The sequence below is a fragment of the Oncorhynchus nerka genome, linkage group LG26 (assembly GCF_034236695.1).
Source record: "Oncorhynchus nerka isolate Pitt River linkage group LG26, Oner_Uvic_2.0, whole genome shotgun sequence".
In the NCBI taxonomy this organism is placed as follows: Eukaryota; Metazoa; Chordata; class Actinopteri; order Salmoniformes; family Salmonidae; genus Oncorhynchus; species Oncorhynchus nerka.
In genome coordinates, this window is record NC_088421.1 from 52931598 (window position 1) to 52950574 (window position 18977).

Consider the following 18977-nt stretch of genomic DNA (forward strand, 5'->3'; position numbering starts at 1 on the left):
TTGTCTCCAGATGTCCCCTCTGGTGTTGTTCTGTTCTGTCTCTCTGTTGTCTCCAGATGTCCCCTCTGGTGTTGTTAAGCTGTTCTGTCTCTCTGTTGTCTCCAGATGTCCCCTCTGGTGTTGTTAAGCTGTTCTGTCTCTCTGTTGTCTCCAGATGTCCCCTCTGGTGTGTTCATCTGTTCTGTCTCTGTTGTCTCCAGATGTCCCCTCTGTTGTCTCCAGATGTCCCCTCTGGTGTTGTTAAGCTGTTCTGTCTCTCTGTTGTCTCCAGATGTCCCCTCTGGTGTTGTTAAGCTGTTCTGTCTCTCTGTTGTCTCCAGATGTCCCCTCTGGTGTTGTTAAGCTGTTCTGTCTCTCTGTTGTCTCCAGATGTCCCCTCTGGTGTGTTCATCTGTTCTGTCTCTGTTGTCTCCAGATGTCCCCTCTGTTGTCTCCAGATGTCCCCTCTGGTGTTGTTAAGCTGTTCTGTCTCTCTGTTGTCTCCAGATGTCCCCTCTGGTGTGTTAAGCTGTTCTGTCTCTCTGTTGTCTCCAGATGTCCCCTCTGGTGTGTTAATCTGTTCTGTCTCTGTTGTCTCCAGATGTCCCCTCTGTTGTCTCCAGATGTCCCAGATGTCCTCTGTTGTCTCCAGATGTCCCCTCTGGTGTTGTTAAGCTGTTCTGTCTCTCTGTTGTCTCCAGATGTCCCCTCTGGTGTGTTAAGCTGTTCTGTCTCTCTGTTGTCTCCAGATGTCCCCTCTGGTGTTGTTAATCTGTTCTGTCTCTGTTGTCTCCAGATGTCCCCTCTGGTGTTGTTAAGCTGTTCTGTCTCTCTGTTGTCTCCAGATGTCCCCTCTGGTGTTGTTAAGCTGTTCTGTCTCTCTGTTGTCTCCAGGTGTCCCCTCTGGTGTGTTAATCTGTTCTGTCTCTGTTGTCTCCAGATGTCCCCTCTGTTGTCTCCAGATGTCCCCTCTGGTGTTGTTAAGCTGTTCTGTCTCTCTGTTGTCTCCAGATGTCCCCTCTGGTGTGTTAATCTGTTCTGTCTCTCTGTTGTCTCCAGATGTCCCCTCTGGTGTTGTTAAGCTGTTCTGTCTCTCTGTTGTCTCCAGATGTCCCCTCTGGTGTGTTAATCTGTTCTGTCTCTGTTGTCTCCAGATGTCCCCTCTGGTGTCTCCAGATGTCCCCTCCTGGTGTGTTAATCTGTTCTGTCTCTCTGTTGTCTCCAGATGTCCCCTCTGGTGTTGTTAAGCTGTTCTGTCTCTCTGTTGTCTCCAGGTGTACCCTGCACCCTAACGACTCCCTAGCGATGGAGGGTCCCCTCAGCAGAGTGAAGAGTCTGAAGAAGTCTCTCAGACAGAGCTTCAGACGCATCAGGAAGAGTAGAGTGTCTGGGAAGAAACGCCCCGTCCCCACCCCTACCAGCAAGGTAAGACACACAATGAGACAGCTTGATGTACAGGACACCCCCTGGACAGGACACTAGTCTGTCTCCTGTTTCCTTAGTGAGACAGCTTGATGTACCAGGACACCCCCTGGACAGGACACTAGTCTATCTCCTGTAGTGAGACAGCTTGATGTACCAGGACACCCCCTGTACAGGACACTAGTCTGTCTCCTGTTTCTTAGAGAGACAGCTTGATGTACCAGGACACCCCTGGACAGGACACTAGTCTGTCTCCTGTTTCCTTAGTGAGACAGCTTGATGTACAGGACACCCCCTGGACAGGACACTAGTCTGTCTCCTGTTTCTGTAGTGAGACAGCTTGATGTACCAGGACACCCCCTGGACAGGACACTAGTCTATCTCCTGTTTCTGTAGTGAGACAGCTTGATGTACAGGACACCCCTGGACAGGTCTGTCTGTTTCCTTAGTGAGACAGCTTGATGTACAGGACACCCCCTGGACAGGACACTAGTCTGTCTCCTGTTTCTATAGTGAGACAGCTTGATGTACCAGGACACCCCCTGGACAGGACACTAGTCTATCTCCTGTTTCTGTAGTGAGACAGCTTGATGTACAGGACACCCCCTGGACAGGACACTAGTCTGTCTCCTGTTACCTTAGTGAGACAGCTTGATGTACAGGACACCCCCTGGACAGGACACTAGTCTGTCTCCTGTTACCTTAGTGAGACAGCTTGATGTACAGGACACCCCCTGGACAGGACACTAGTCTATCTCCTGTAGTGAGACAGCTTGATGTACCAGGACACCCCCTGGACAGGACACTAGTCTGTCTCCTGTTTCCTTAGTGAGACAGCTTGATGTACAGGACACCCCCTGGACAGGACACTAGTCTATCTCCTGTTTCTGTAGTGAGACAGCTTGATGTACAGGACACCCCCTGGACAGGACACTAGTCTGTCTCCTGTTTCCTTAGTGAGACAGCTTGATGTACAGGACACCCCCTGGACAGGACACTAGTCTGTCTCCTGTTTCCTTAGTGAGACAGCTTGATGTACAGGACACCCCCTGGACAGGACACTAGTCTGTCTCCCGTTTCTGTAGTGAGACAGCTTGATGTACAGGACACCCCCTGGACAGGACACTAGTCTGTCTCCTGTTTCCTTAGTGAGACAGCTTGATGTACAGGACACCCCCTGGACAGGACACTAGTCTGTCTCCTGTAGTGAGACAGCTTGATGTACCAGGACACCCCCTGGACAGGACACTAGTCTGTCTCCTGTAGTGAGACAGCTTGATGTACCAGGACACCCCCTGGACAGGACACTAGTCTGTCTCCTGTTTCCTTAGTGAGACAGCTTGATGTACAGGACACCCCCTGGACAGGACACTAGTCTGTCTCCCGTTACCTTAGTGAGACAGCTTGATGTACCAGGACACCCCCTGGACAGGACACTAGTCTGTCTCCCGTTACCTTAGTGAGACAGCTTGATGTACCAGGACACCCCCTGGACAGGACACTAGTCTGTCTCCTGTTTCCTTAGTGAGACAGCTTGATGTACAGGACACCCCCTGGACAGGACACTAGTCTGTCTCCCGTTACCTTAGTGAGACAGCTTGATGTACCAGGACACCCCCTGGACAGGACACTAGTCTGTCTCCTGCTATCCCCTGGAATTTCCCAACGCACCCTGGATGTCTAGAATGAGCATCAAACCAGAGGGCTCCGGTGTGAATTTCCCAACGCACCCTGGATGTCTAGAATGAGCATCAAACCAGAGGGTGTGAATTTCCCAACGCACCCTGGATGTCTAGAATGAGCATCAAACCAGAGGGTGTGAATTTCCCAACGCACCCTGGATGTCTAGAATGAGCATCAAACCAGAGGGCTCCGGTGTGAATTTCCCAACGCACCCTGGATGTCTAGAATGAGCATCAAACCAGAGGGCTCCGGTGTGAATTTCCCAACGCACCCTGGATGTCTAGAATGAGCATCAAACCAGAGGGTGTGAATTTCCCAACGCACCCTGGATGTCTAGAATGAGCATCAAACCAGAGGGCTCCGGTGTGAATTTCCCAACGCACCCTGGATGTCTAGAATGAGCATCAAACCAGAGGTGTGAATTTCCCAACGCACCCTGGATGTCTAGAATGAGCATCAAACCAGAGGGTGTGAATTTCCCAACGCACCCTGGATGTCTAGAATGAGCATCAAACCAGAGGGGGTGTGAATTTCCCAACGCACCCTGGATGTCTAGAATGAGCATCAAACCAGAGGGGTGTGAATTTCCCAACGCACCCTGGATGTCTAGAATGAGCATCAAACCAGAGGGTGTGAATTTCCCAACGCACCCTGGATGTCTAGAATGAGCATCAAACCAGAGGGTGTGAATTTCCCAACGCACCCTGGATGTCTAGAATGAGCATCAAACCAGAGGGTGTGAATTTCCCAACGCACCCTGGATGTCTAGAATGAGCATCAAACCAGAGGGCTCCGGTGTGAATTTCCCAACGCACCCTGGATGTCTAGAATGAGCATCAAACCAGAGGGTGTGAATTTCCCAACGCACCCTGGATGTCTAGAATGAGCATCAAACCAGAGGGTGTGAATTTCCCAACGCACCCTGGATGTCTAGAATGAGCATCAAACCAGAGGGCTCCGGTGTGAATTTCCCAACGCACCCTGGATGTCTAGAATGAGCATCAAACCAGAGGGCTCCGGTGTGAAATTTCCCAACGCACCCTGGATGTCTAGAATGAGCATCAAACCAGAGGGTGTGAATTTCCCAACGCACCCTGGATGTCTAGAATGAGCATCAAACCAGAGGGCTCCGGTGTGAATTTCCCAACGCACCCTGGATGTCTAGAATGAGCATCAAACCAGAGGGTGTGAATTTCCCAACGCACCCTGGATGTCTAGAATGAGCATCAAACCAGAGGGTGTGAATTTCCCAACGCACCCTGGATGTCTAGAATGAGCATCAAACCAGAGGGTGTGAATTTCCCAACGCACCCTGGATGTCTAGAATGAGCATCAAACCAGAGGGCTCCGGTGTGAAATTTCCCAACGCACCCTGGATGTCTAGAATGAGCATCAAACCAGAGGGTGTGAATTTCCAAACGCACCCTGGATGTCTAGAATGAGCATCAAACCAGAGGGTGTGAATTTCCAAACGCACCCTGGATGTCTAGAATGAGCATCAAACCAGAGGGTGTGAATTTCCCAACGCACCCTGGATGTCTAGAATGAGCATCAAACCAGAGGGCTCCGGTGTGAATTTCCCAACGCACCCTGGATGTCTAGAATGAGCATCATGATGAATCAACGTGACACCGTTCTATGGCAGCCATTTTAGCCCAACATCATATAAATCATGATATGTCTTTGAATGTCTAGAATTCCATCAGTACTCAAAATATATATAAAAATAGATTTGGTTCTCACGATATATATACGTTGGTTGGTTCTCACAGAGCTTCCTGATGAGTGTGACATCATTTCCTGTGCGTTGGTTGGTTCTCACAGAGCTTCCGATGAGTGTGACATCATTTCCTGTGCGTTGGTTGGTTCTCACCGAGCTTCCGATGAGTGTGACATCATTTCCTGTGTGTTGGTTGGTTCTCACAGAGCTTCCGATGAGTGTGACATCATTTCCTGTGTGTGTGTGTGTGGATCCAGGAGGCCAACGAGTGTGACATCATTTCCAGGAGGAAGTAGCTCCGGTGCAGAGGAGGATCGGCCGAGATCAGCTGACGACTCTCTATCAGGAGTGGTGCGGTCATTTCTGTTTGCTGTGTGTGTACCTCAGAGACGGTATGGTATGATTCTGTCTGATACGTACTCTCTAGAGACGGATGATTCTGTCTGATACGTACCTTAGAGACGGTATGATTCTGTCTGAACCCAGAGACGGTATGGTATGATTCTGTCTGATCGTACCTTAGAGACGGATGATTCTCTGATACGTACCTTAGAGACGGTATGGTATGATTCTGTCTGATACGTACCCAGAGACGGTATGGTATGATTCTGTCTGAGACGTCCTTAGAGACGGTATGATTCTGTCTGATACGTACCTTAGAGACGGTATGATTCTGTCTGATACGTACCTTAGAGACGGTATGGTATGATTCTGTCTGATAAACCTCAGAGACGGTATGATTCTGTCTGATACGTACCTTAGAGACGGTATGGTATGATTCTGTCTGATACGTACCTCAGAGACGGTATGATTCTGTCTGATACGTACCTTAGAGACGGTATGATTCTGTCTGATACGTACCTTAGAGACGGTATGATTCTGTCTGATACGTACCTTAGAGACGGTATGGTATGATTCTGTCTGATACGTACCTCAGAGACGGTATGATTCTGTCTGATACGTACCTTAGAGACGGTATGGTATGATTCTGTCTGATACGTACCTCAGAGACGGTATGATTCTGTCTGATACGTACCTTAGAGACGGTATGGTATGATTCTGTCTGATACGTACCTCAGAGACGGTATGATATGATTCTGTCTGATACGTACCTTAGAGACGGTATGATATGATTCTGTCTGATACGTACCTTAGAGAATGATATGATTCTGTCTGATAACCTTAGAGACGGTATGATATGATTCTGTCTGATACGTACCTTAGAGACGGTATGGTATGATTCTGTCTGATACGTACCTCAGAGACGGTATGGTATGATTCTGTCTGATACGTACCTCAGAGACGGTATGATTCTGTCTGATACGTACCTTAGAGATGATTCTGTCTGATACGTGCCTCAGAGACGGTATGATTCTGTCTGATACGTACCTTAGAGACGGTATGATATGATTCTGTCTGATACGCACCTTAGAGACGGTATGGTATGATTCTGTCTGATACGTACCTCAGAGACGGGTATGATTCTGTCTGATACGTACCTTAGAGACGGTATGGTATGATTCTGTCTGATACGTACCTTAGAGACGGTATGGTATGATTCTGTCTGATACGTACCTCAGAGACGGTATGATTCTGTCTGATACGTACCTCAGAGACGGTGTATGATTCTGTCTGATACGTACCTCAGAGACGTATGTATGATTCTGTCTGATACGTACCTTAGAGACGAGTATGATTCTGTCTGATATGTACCCAGAGACGGTATGATATGATTCTGTCTGATACGCACCTTAGAGACGGTATGATTCTGTCTGATACGTCTTAGAGACGGTATGATTCTGTCTGATACGTACCTTAGAGACGGTATGGTATGATTCTGTCTGATACGTACCTTAGAGACGGTATGGTATGATTCTGTCTGATACGCACCTCAGAGACGGTATGATTCTGTCTGTACGAACCTCAGAGACGGTATGATTCTGTCTGATACGTACCTCAGAGACGGTATGATATGATTCTGTCTGATACGTACCTTAGAGACGGTATGATATGATTCTGTCTGATACGTACCTTAGAGACGGTATGATATGATTCTGTCTGATACGTACCTTAGAGACGGTATGATATGATTCTGTCTGATACGTACCTTAGAGACGGTATGGTATGATTCTGTCTGATACGTACCTCAGAGACGGTATGATTCTGTCTGATACGTACCTCAGAGACGGTATGATTCTGTCTGATACGTACCTTAGAGACGGTATGATATGATTCTGTCTGATACGTACCTTAGAGACGGTATGGTATGATTCTGTCTGATACGTACCTTAGAGACGGTATGGTATGATTCTGTCTGATACGTACCTTAGAGACGGTATGATTCTGTCTGATACGTACCTTAGAGACGGTATGATTCTGTCTGATACGTACCTTAGAGACGGTATGATTCTGTCTGATACGTACCTTAGAGACGGTATGGTATGATTCTGTCTGATACGTACCTCAGAGACGGTATGTACGTACCTTGAGACGGTGCTGGTATGATTCTGTCTGATACGTGCCTTCAGAGACGGTATGATTCTGTCTGATACGCACCTTAGAGACGGTATGATTCTGTCTGAGCATCAAACCAGAGACGGTATGATTCTGTGACCCTCAGAGACGGTATGATTCTGTCTGATACGTACCTTAGAGACGGTATGGTATGATTCTGTCTGATGTACCTCAGAGACGGTATGATTCTGTCTGATACGTACCTTAGAGACGGTATGGTATGATTCTGTCTGATACGTACCTTAGAGACGGTATGTATGATTCTGTCTGATACGTACCTTAGAGACGGTATGATGATTCTGTCTGATACGTACCTTAGAGACGGTATGGATGATTCTGTCTGATACGTGCCTCAGAGACAGTATGATTCTGTCTGATACGTACCTTAGAGACGGTATGATTCTGTCTGATACGTACCTCAGAGACGGTATGATTCTGTCTGATACGTACCTTAGAGACGGTATGATATGATTCTGTCTGATACGTACCTTAGAGACGGTATGGTATGATTCTGTCTGATACGTACCTCAGAGACATTCTGTCTGATACGTACCTTAGAGACGGTATGATATGATTCTGTCTGATACGTACCTTAGAGACGGTATGGTATGATTCTGTCTGATACGTACCTCAGAGACGGTATGATTCTGTCTGTACCTCAGAGATATGATTCTGTCTGCTACGTACCTTAGAGACGGTATGATATGATTCTGTCTGATACGTACCTTAGAGACGGTATGATATGATTCTGTCTGATCTAGAGACGGTATGATTCTGTCTGATACGTACCTTAGAGACGGTATGATATGATTCTGTCTGATACGTACCCTAGAGAGGTATGATTCTGTCTGATACGTACCTTAGAGACGGTATGATTCTGTCTGATACGTACCTTAGAGACGGTATGATTCTGTCTGATATTACCTTAGAGACGGTATGATTCTGTCTGATATGATTCTGTATGATTCTCACCTCAGAGACGGTATGATTCTGTCTGATACGTACCTTAGAGACGGTATGGTATGATTCTGTCTGATACGTACCTTAGAGACGGTATGGTATGATTCTGTCTGATACGTACCTCAGAGACGGTATGATTCTGTCTGATACGTACCTCAGAGACGGTATGATTCTGTCTGATACGTACCTCAGAGACGGTATGATATGATTCTGTCTGATACGTACCTTAGAGACGGTATGATATGATTCTGTCTGATACGTACCTTAGAGACGGTATGATATGATTCTGTCTGATACGTACCTTAGAGACGGTATGATATGATTCTGTCTGATACGTACCTTAGAGACGGTATGGTATGATTCTGTCTGATACGTACCTCAGAGACGGTATGATTCTGTCTGATACGTACCTCAGAGACGGTATGATTCTGTCTGATACGTACCTTAGAGACGGCATGATATGATTCTGTCTGATACGTACCTTAGAGACGGTATGGTATGATTCTGTCTGATACGTACCTTAGAGACGGTATGGTATGATTCTGTCTGATACGTACCTTAGAGACGGTATGATATGATTCTGTCTGATACGTACCTTAGAGACGGTATGATTCTGTCTGATACGTACCTCAGAGACGGTATGATTCTGTCTGATACGTACCTTAGAGACGGTATGGTATGATTCTGTCTGATACGTACCTCAGAGACGGTATGATTCTGTCTGATACGTACCTTAGAGACGGTATGGTATGATTCTGTCTGATACGTACCTCAGAGACGGTATGATTCTGTCTGATACGTACCTTAGAGACGGTATGATTCTGTCTGATACGTACCTTAGAGACGGTATGATTCTGTCTGATACGTACCTTAGAGACGGTATGGTATGATTCTGTCTGATACGTACCTCAGAGACGGTATGGTATGATTCTGTCTGATACGTACCTTAGAGACGGTATGGTATGATTCTGTCTGATACGTACCTCAGAGACGGTATGATTCTGTCTGATACGTACCTTAGAGACGGTATGGTATGATTCTGTCTGATACGTACCTCAGAGACGGTATGATATGATTCTGTCTGATACGTACCTTAGAGACGGTATGATATGATTCTGTCTGATACGTACCTTAGAGACGGTATGGTATGATTCTGTCTGATACGTACCTTAGAGACGGTATGGTATGATTCTGTCTGATACGTACCTCAGAGACGGTATGATTCTGTCTGATACGTACCTTAGAGACGGTATGATTCTGTCTGATACGTACCTCAGAGACGGTATGATTCTGTCTGATACGTACCTTAGAGACGGTATGATATGATTCTGTCTGATACGTACCTTAGAGACGGTATGGTATGATTCTGTCTGATACGTACCTCAGAGACGGTATGATTCTGTCTGATACGTACCTTAGAGACGGTATGGTATGATTCTGTCTGATACGTACCTTAGAGACGGTATGGTATGATTCTGTCTGATACGTACCTCAGAGACGGTATGATTCTGTCTGATACGTACCTCAGAGACGGTATGATTCTGTCTGATACGTACCTTAGAGACGGTATGATATGATTCTGTCTGATACGTACCTTAGAGACGGTATGATATGATTCTGTCTGATACGTACCCTAGAGACGGTATGATTCTGTCTGATACGTACCTTAGAGACGGTATGATATGATTCTGTCTGATACGTACCCTAGAGAGGGTATGATTCTGTCTGATACGTACCTTAGAGACGGTATGATTCTGTCTGATACGTACCTTAGAGACGGTATGATTCTGTCTGATACGTACCTTAGAGACGGTATGATTCTGTCTGATACGTACCTCAGAGACGGTATGATTCTGTCTGATACGTACCTCAGAGACGGTATGATTCTGTCTGATACGTACCTTAGAGACGGTATGATTCTGTCTGATACGTACCTTAGAGACGGTATGATATGATTCTGTCTGATACGTACCTTAGAGACGGTATGATTCTGTCTGATACGTACCTTAGAGACGGTATGATTCTGTCTGATACGTACCTTAGAGACGGTATGGTATGATTCTGTCTGATACGTACCTTAGAGACGGTATGATATGATTCTGTCTGATACGTACCTTAGAGACGGTATGATTCTGTCTGATACGTACCTTAGAGACGGTATGATTCTGTCTGATACGTACCTCAGAGACGGTATGATATGATTCTGTCTGATACGTACCTTAGAGACGGTATGGTATGATTCTGTCTGATACGTACCTCAGAGACGGTATGATTCTGGTATACGCACCTTAGAGAGGGTATGATTCTGTCTGATACGTACCTTAGAGACGGTATGGTATGATTCTGTCTGATACGTACCTCAGAGACGGTATGATTCTGTCTGATACGTACCTCAGAGACGGTATGATTCTGTCTGATACGTACCTTAGAGACGGTATGATATGATTCTGTCTGATACGTACCTTAGAGACGGTATGATATGATTCTGTCTGATACGTACCTTAGAGACGGTATGATGATTCTGTCTGATACGCCAAGACCTTAGAGACGGTATGATATGATTCTGTCTGATACGTACCTTAGAGACGGTATGGTATGATTCTGTCTGATACGTACCTCAGAGACGGTATGATTCTGTCTGATACGTACCTTAGAGACGGCATGATATGATTCTGTCTGATACGTACCCTAGAGACGGTATGATTCTGTCTGATACGTACCTTAGAGACGGTATGATATGATTCTGTCTGATACGTACCCTAGAGACGGTATGATTCTGTCTGATACGTACCTTAGAGACGGTATGATTCTGCCTGATACGTACCTTAGAGACGGTATGATTCTGTCTGATACGTACCTTAGAGACGGTATGATTCTGTCTGATACGTACCTCAGAGACGGTATGATTCTGTCTGATACGTACCTCAGAGACGGTATGATTCTGTCTGATACGTACCTTAGAGACGGTATGATATGATTCTGTCTGATACGTACCTCAGAGACGGTATGATTCTTTCTGATACGTACCTCAGAGACGGTATGATTCTGTCTGATACGTACCTTAGAGACGGTATGATATGATTCTGTCTGATACGTACCTTAGAGACGGTATGATATGATTCTGTCTGATACGTACCTTAGAGACGGTATGATATGATTCTGTCTGATACGTACCTTAGAGACGGTATGATATGATTCTGTCTGATACGTACCTTAGAGACGGTATGATTCTGTCTGATACGTACCTCAGAGACGGTATGATTCTGTCTGATACGTACCTTAGAGACTGTATGATTCTGTCTGATACGTACCTCAGAGACGGTATGATTCTGTCTGATATGTACCTTAGAGACGGTATGATATGATTCTGTCTGATACGTACCTTAGAGACGGTATGATATGATTCTGTCTGATACGTACCTTAGAGACGGTATGATTCTTTCTGATACGTACCTCAGAGACGGTATGATTCTGTCTGATACGTACCTTAGAGACGGTATGATATGATTCTGTCTGATACGTACCTTAGAGACGGTATGATTCTGTCTGATACGTACCTTAGAGACGGTATGATATGATTCTGTCTGATACGTACCTTAGAGACGGTATGATATGATTCTGTCTGATACGTACCTTAGAGACGGTATGATTCTGTCTGATACGTACCTTAGAGACTGTATGATTCTGTCTGATACGTACCTCAGAGACGGTATGATTCTGTCTGATACGTACCTTAGAGACGGTATGATATGATTCTGTCTGATACGTACCTTAGAGACGGTATGATATGATTCTGTCTGATACGTACCTTAGAGACGGTATGATTCTGTCTGATACGTACCTTAGAGACGGGTATGATTCTGTCTGATACGTACCTTAGAGACGGTATGATATGATTCTGTCTGATACGTACCTTAGAGACGGTATGATTCTGTCTGATACGTACCTTAGAGACGGTATGATTCTGTCTGATACGTACCTTAGAGACGGTATGGTATGATTCTGTCTGATACGTACCTTAGAGACGGTATGATATGATTCTGTCTGATACGTACCTTAGAGACGGTATGATATGATTCTGTCTGATACGTACCTTAGAGACGGTATGATATGATTCTGTCTGATACGTACCTTAGAGACGGTATGATTCTGTCTGATACGTACCTTAGAGACGGTATGGTATGATTCTGTCTGATACGTACCTTAGAGACGGTATGATTCTGTCTGATACGTACCTTAGAGACGGTATGATTCTGTCTGATACGTACCTCAGAGACGGTATGATTCTGTCTGATACGTACCTTAGAGACGGTATGATTCTGTCTGATACGTACCTTAGAGACGGTATGGTATGATTCTGTCTGATACGTACCTCAGAGACGGTATGATTCTGTCTGATACGTACCTCAGAGACGGTATGATTCTGTCTGATACGTACCTCAGAGACGGTATGATTCTGTCTGATACGTACCTTAGAGACGGTATGATATGATTCTGTCTGATACGTACCCTAGAGACGGTATGATTCTGTCTGATACGTACCTTAGAGACGGTATGATATGATTCTGTCTGATACGTACCCTAGAGACGGTATGATTCTGTCTGATACGTACCTTAGAGACGGTATGATTCTGTCTGATACGTACCTCAGAGACGGTATGATTCTGTCTGATATTTACCTCAGAGACGGTATGATTCTGTCTGATACGTACCTTAGAGACGGTATGATATGATTCTGTCTGATACACCTCAGACGGCATGATTCTTTCTGAGAGAGGTATGGTATGATTCTGTCTGATACGTACCTTAGAGACGGGTATGATTCTGTCTGATACGTACCTTAGAGACGGTATGATATGATTCTGTCTGATACGTACCTTAGAGACGGTATGATATGATTCTGTCTGATACGTACCTTAGAGACGGTATGGTATGATTCTGTCTGATACGTACCTTAGAGTATGATTCTGTCTGATACGTACCTTAGAGACGGTATGTATGATTCTTAGAGACTGTATGATTCTGTCTGATACGTACCTCAGAGACGGTATGATTCTGTCTGATATGTACCTTAGAGACGGTATGATATGATTCTGTCTGATGCGTACCTTAGAGACGGTATGATATGATTCTGTCTGATACGTACCTTAGAGACGGTATGATTCTGTCTGATACGTACCTTAGAGACGGTATGATATGATTCTGTCTGATACGTACCTTAGAGACGGTATGATTCTGTCTGATACGTACCTTAGAGACGGTATGATTCTGTCTGATACGTACCTTAGAGACGGTATGATATGATTCTGTCTGATATTACCTTAGAGACGGTATGGTATGATTCTGTCTGATACGTACCTTAGAGACGGTATGATTCTGTCTGATACGTACCTTAGAGACGGTATGATTCTGTCTGATACGTACCTTAGAGACGGTATGATATGATTCTGTCTGATACGTACCCTAGAGACGGTATGATTCTGTCTGATACGTACCTTAGAGACGGTATGATTCTGTCTGATACGTACCTTAGAGACGGTATGGTATGATTCTGTCTGATACGTACCTTAGAGACGGTATGGTATGATTCTGTCTGATACGTACCTCAGAGACGGTATGATTCTGTCTGATACGTACCTCAGAGACGGTATGATATGATTCTGTCTGATACGTACCTTAGAGACGGTATGATTCTGTCTGATACGTACCTCAGAGACGGTATGATTCTGTCTGATACGTACCTTAGAGACGGTATGATATGATTCTGTCTGATACGTACCTTAGAGACGGTATGATATGATTCTGTCTGATACGTACCTTAGAGACGGTATGATATGATTCTGTCTGATACGTACCTTAGAGACGGTATGATATGATTCTGTCTGATACGTACCTTAGAGACGGTATGATTCTGTCTGATACGTACCTCAGAGACGGTATGATTCTGTCTGATACGTACCTCAGAGACTGTATGATTCTGTCTGATACGTACCTCAGAGACGGTATGATTCTGTCTGATACGTACCTTAGAGACGGTATGATATGATTCTGTCTGATACGTACCTTAGAGACGGTATGATATGATTCTGTCTGATACGTACCTTAGAGACGGTATGATTCTGTCTGATACGTACCTCAGAGACGGTATGATTCTGTCTGATACGTACCTTAGAGACGGTATGATTCTGTCTGATACGTACCTTAGAGACGGTATGATTCTGTCTGATACGTACCTTAGAGACGGTATGATTCTGTCTGATACGTACCTTAGAGACGGTATGATATGATTCTGTCTGATACGTACCTTAGAGACGGTATGATTCTGTCTGATACGTACCTTAGAGACGGTATGATATGATTCTGTCTGATACGTACCTTAGAGACGGTATGATTCTGTCTGATACGTACCTTAGAGACGGTATGATTCTGTCTGATACGTACCTTAGAGACGGTATGATTCTGTCTGATACGTACCTTAGAGACGGTATGATATGATTCTGTCTGATACGTACCTTAGAGACGGTATGATATGATTCTGTCTGATACGTACCTTAGAGACGGTATGATTCTGTCTGATACGTACCTTAGAGACGGTATGATATGATTCTGTCTGATACGTACCCTAGAGACGGTATGATTCTGTCTGATACGTACCTTAGAGACGGTATGATTCTGTCTGATTCTGATTCTGTCTGATACGTACCTTAGAGACGGTATGATTCTGTCTGATACGTACCTTCAGAGAGTATGATTCTGTCTGTTACGTACCTCAGAGACGGTATGATTCTGTCTGATACGTACCTTAGAGACGGTATGGTATGATTCTGTCTGATATACGACGGTATGATTCTTTCCTACCTTAGAGACGGTATGATTCTGTCTGATACGTACCTTAGAGACGGTATGGTATGATTCTGTCTGATACGTACCTTAGAGACGGTATGGTATGATTCTGTCTGATACGTACCTTAGAGACGGTATGATATGATTCTGTCTGATACGTACCTTAGAGACGGTATGATATGATTCTGTCTGATACGTACCTTAGAGACGGTATGATTCTGTCTGATACGTACCTTAGAGACGGTATGATTCTGTCTGATACGTACCTTAGAGACGGTATGATTCTGTCTGATACGTACCTTAGAGACGGTATGATTCTGTCTGATACGTACCTTAGAGACGGTATGGTATGATTCTGTCTGATACGTACCTTAGAGACGGTATGATGATTCTGTCTGATACGTACCTCAGAGACGGTATGATTCTGTCTGATACGTACCTCAGAGACGGTATGATTCTGTCTGATACGTACCTCAGAGACGGTATGATATGATTCTGTCTGATACGTACCTCAGAGACGGTATGATATGATTCTGTCTGATACGTACCTTAGAGACGGTATGATTCTGTCTGATACGTACCTCAGAGACGGTATGATTCTGTCTGATACGTACCTTAGAGACGGTATGATTCTGTCTGATACGTACCTTAGAGACGGTATGGTATGATTCTGTCTGATACGTACCTTAGAGACGGTATGGTATGATTCTGTCTGATACGTACCTTAGAGACGGTATGATTCTGTCTGATACGTACCTCAGAGACAGTATGATTCTGTCTGATACGTACCTCAGAGACGGTATGATTCTGTCTGATACGTACCTCAGAGACGGTATGATATGATTCTGTCTGATACGTACCTCAGAGACGGTATGATATGATTCTGTCTGATACGTACCTTAGAGACGGTATGATTCTGTCTGATACGATGATTCTGTCTGATACGTACCCCAGAGACGGTATGATATGATTCTGTCTGATACGTACCTCAGAGACGGTATGGTATGATTCTGTCTGATACGTACCTTAGAGACGGTATGGTATGATTCTGTCTGATACGTACCTTAGAGACGGTATGGTATGATTCTGTCTGATACGTACCTTAGAGACGGTATGGTATGATTCTGTCTGGTACGTACCTTAGAGACGGTATGGTATGATTCTGTCTGATACAGTTGCCAGAAGTTTACATACACTTGGGTTGGATTCATTAAAACTAGTTTTTCAACCACTCCACAAATTTCTTGCTAACAAACTATAGTTTTGGCAAGTCGGTTAGGACGTCTACTTTGTGCAGGACACAAGTCATTTCTCCAACAACTGTTTACAGACAGATTATTTCACTTATAATTCACTGTATCACAATTCCAGTGGGTCAGAAGTTTACATACACTAAGTTGACTGCCTTTAAACAGCTTGGAAAATTCCAGAAAATGATGTCATGGCTTTAGAAGCTTCTGACAGGCTAATTGACATCATTTGAGTCAATTGGAGGTGTACCTGTGGATGTATTTCAAGGCCTACCTAAAACCCAGTGCCTCTTTGCTTGACATCATGGGAAAATCAAAACAAATCAGCCAAGACCTCAGAAAGAAAATTGTAGACCTCCACAAGTCTGGTTCATCCTTGGGAGCAATTTCAAAATGCCTGAATGTTCATCTGTACAAACAATAGTACGCAAGTATAAACACCATGGGACCACGCAGCCATCATACCGCTCAGGAAGGAGACGCGTTCTGTCTCCTGGAGTACTTTGGTACGAAAAGTGCCAATCAATCCCAGAACAACAGCAAGGACCATGTGAAGATGCTGGACGAAACAGGTACAAAAGTATCTATATCCACAGTAAAACGAGTCCTATAGCGACATAACCTGAAAGACCGCTCAGCAAGGAAGAAGCCACTGCTCCAAAACCACCATAAAAAAAGCCAGACTACGATTTGCAACTGCACATGGGGATAAAATATCGTACTTTTTGGAGAAATGTCCTCTGGTCTGATGAAACAAAAATAGAACTGTTTGGCCATAATGACCATCGTTATGTTTGGAGGAAACAGGGACACGCTTGCAAGCCGAAGAACACCATCCCAGCCGTGAAGCACGGGGGTGGCAGCATCATGTTGTGGGGGTGCTTTGCTGCAGGAGGGACTGGTGCATTTCACAAAATAGATGGCATCATGAGGAAGGAAAAATATGTGGATATATTGAAGCAACATCTCAAGACGTGTGTTGGAGATTTTCCTGTCATCTGGTGATTTTCAGTAACTTCAGTACTGTTTCTCTTTGAAGTAGAACGAATCAACAGAATGAAGTCTGAGCCCAAAGCTAGAACAACATCGAATGGACCAGAACGTAAGCATAATCTGTGTAGATGAGGCGAGGTTAACTAACAAGATGTGACAGGACTGTTTCTCTTTGAAGTAGAACGAATCAACAGAATGAAGTCTGAGCCCATGTGAGTGTACAAAGCTGGATCAACATCGAATGGACCATTGGACACGTAAAGAACAGAACATAAGCAGAATCTGTGTAGATGAGGGTTAACTAACAAGATGTGACAGATCTGGGTCATATCTGATCTTGTGAAGGCTACTGGACACGCACACACACGTTAACCATACATTGATTGATAATGTAGTTCTGAACTTGTAAAGACCTTTGGAACATTAGCTAACGGGTATGTCATGTCACGCCGCCAATAGAATCTATGCCCCAATATCTGAGCCAATAGAATCTATGCCCCAATATCTGAGCCAATAGAATCTATGCCCCAATATCTGAGCCAATAAGATCATGGAAACTATGTAAGAAAGCAAATGGGGTGATGAAACTGTATAAAAGCCAAGCACTAAGAATGAGGAGGCAGTTCTTCCATGGAGGTGCTCGGCATTTTGTTGTCCTCTGCAATAAAATTCTAATTTGAATTCAGAAACTCCGGTATCTGAGTAGTATTTGTTTTTAATTTTTAATATTTTCCACAACACCAGTCGGGAAGTTTAAGCTTGGTCGCAAATGGGTCTTCCAAATGGACAATGACCCCAAGCATATTTCCAAGTTGTGGCAAAATGGCTTAAGGACAACAAAGTCAAGGTATTGGAGTGGCCATCACAAAGCCCTGACCTCAATCCTATCGAACATTTGTGGGCAGAACTGAAAAAGCGTGTGCGAGCAAGGAGGCCTACAAACCTGACTCAGTTACACCAGCTCTGTCAGGAGGAATGGGCCAAAATTCACCCAACTTATTGTGGGAAGCTTGTGGAAGGCTACCTGAAACGTTTGACCCAAGTTAAACAATTTAAAGGCAATGCTACCAAATACTAATTGAGTGAATGTAAACTTCTGACCCACTGGGGATGTGATGAAAGAAATAAACGCTGAAATCTTGGCCAGGTCGCAGTTGCAAATGGGAACTTGTTCTCAACTAGCCTACGTGGTTAAATAAAGGTGAAATAAAAATAAGAATAAATCATTCTCTCTACGATTATTCTGACATTTCACATTCTTAAAATAAAGTGGTGATCCTAACTGACCTAAAACTGGGAATTTTTACTAGGATTAAATGTCAGGAATTGAAAAAAACTGAGTTTAAATGTATTTGGCTAAGGTGTATGTAAACTTCCTACTTCAACTGTATATCTTTGTTTATGAATGTGTGTATCTATGTTAACATGTATATCTCTGTTTTAATGTGTATATCTCTGTTTAATGTGTGTGTGTGTATCTATGGTAACATGTATATCTCTGTTTAATGTGTGTGTGTGTGTATCTATGGTAACATGTATATCTCTGTTTAGTGTGTGTGTATCTATGTTAATGTGTATATCTCTGTTTAATGTGTGTGTGTATCTATGTTAAT

General features: G+C 44.2%; 1 pseudogene; it reads left to right on the plus strand.

The window, feature by feature from the left end:
• Positions 1-18977, plus strand: part of LOC135564920 (lethal(2) giant larvae protein homolog 1-like) — an 86678-nt pseudogene that overhangs the window by 47834 nt on the left and 19867 nt on the right.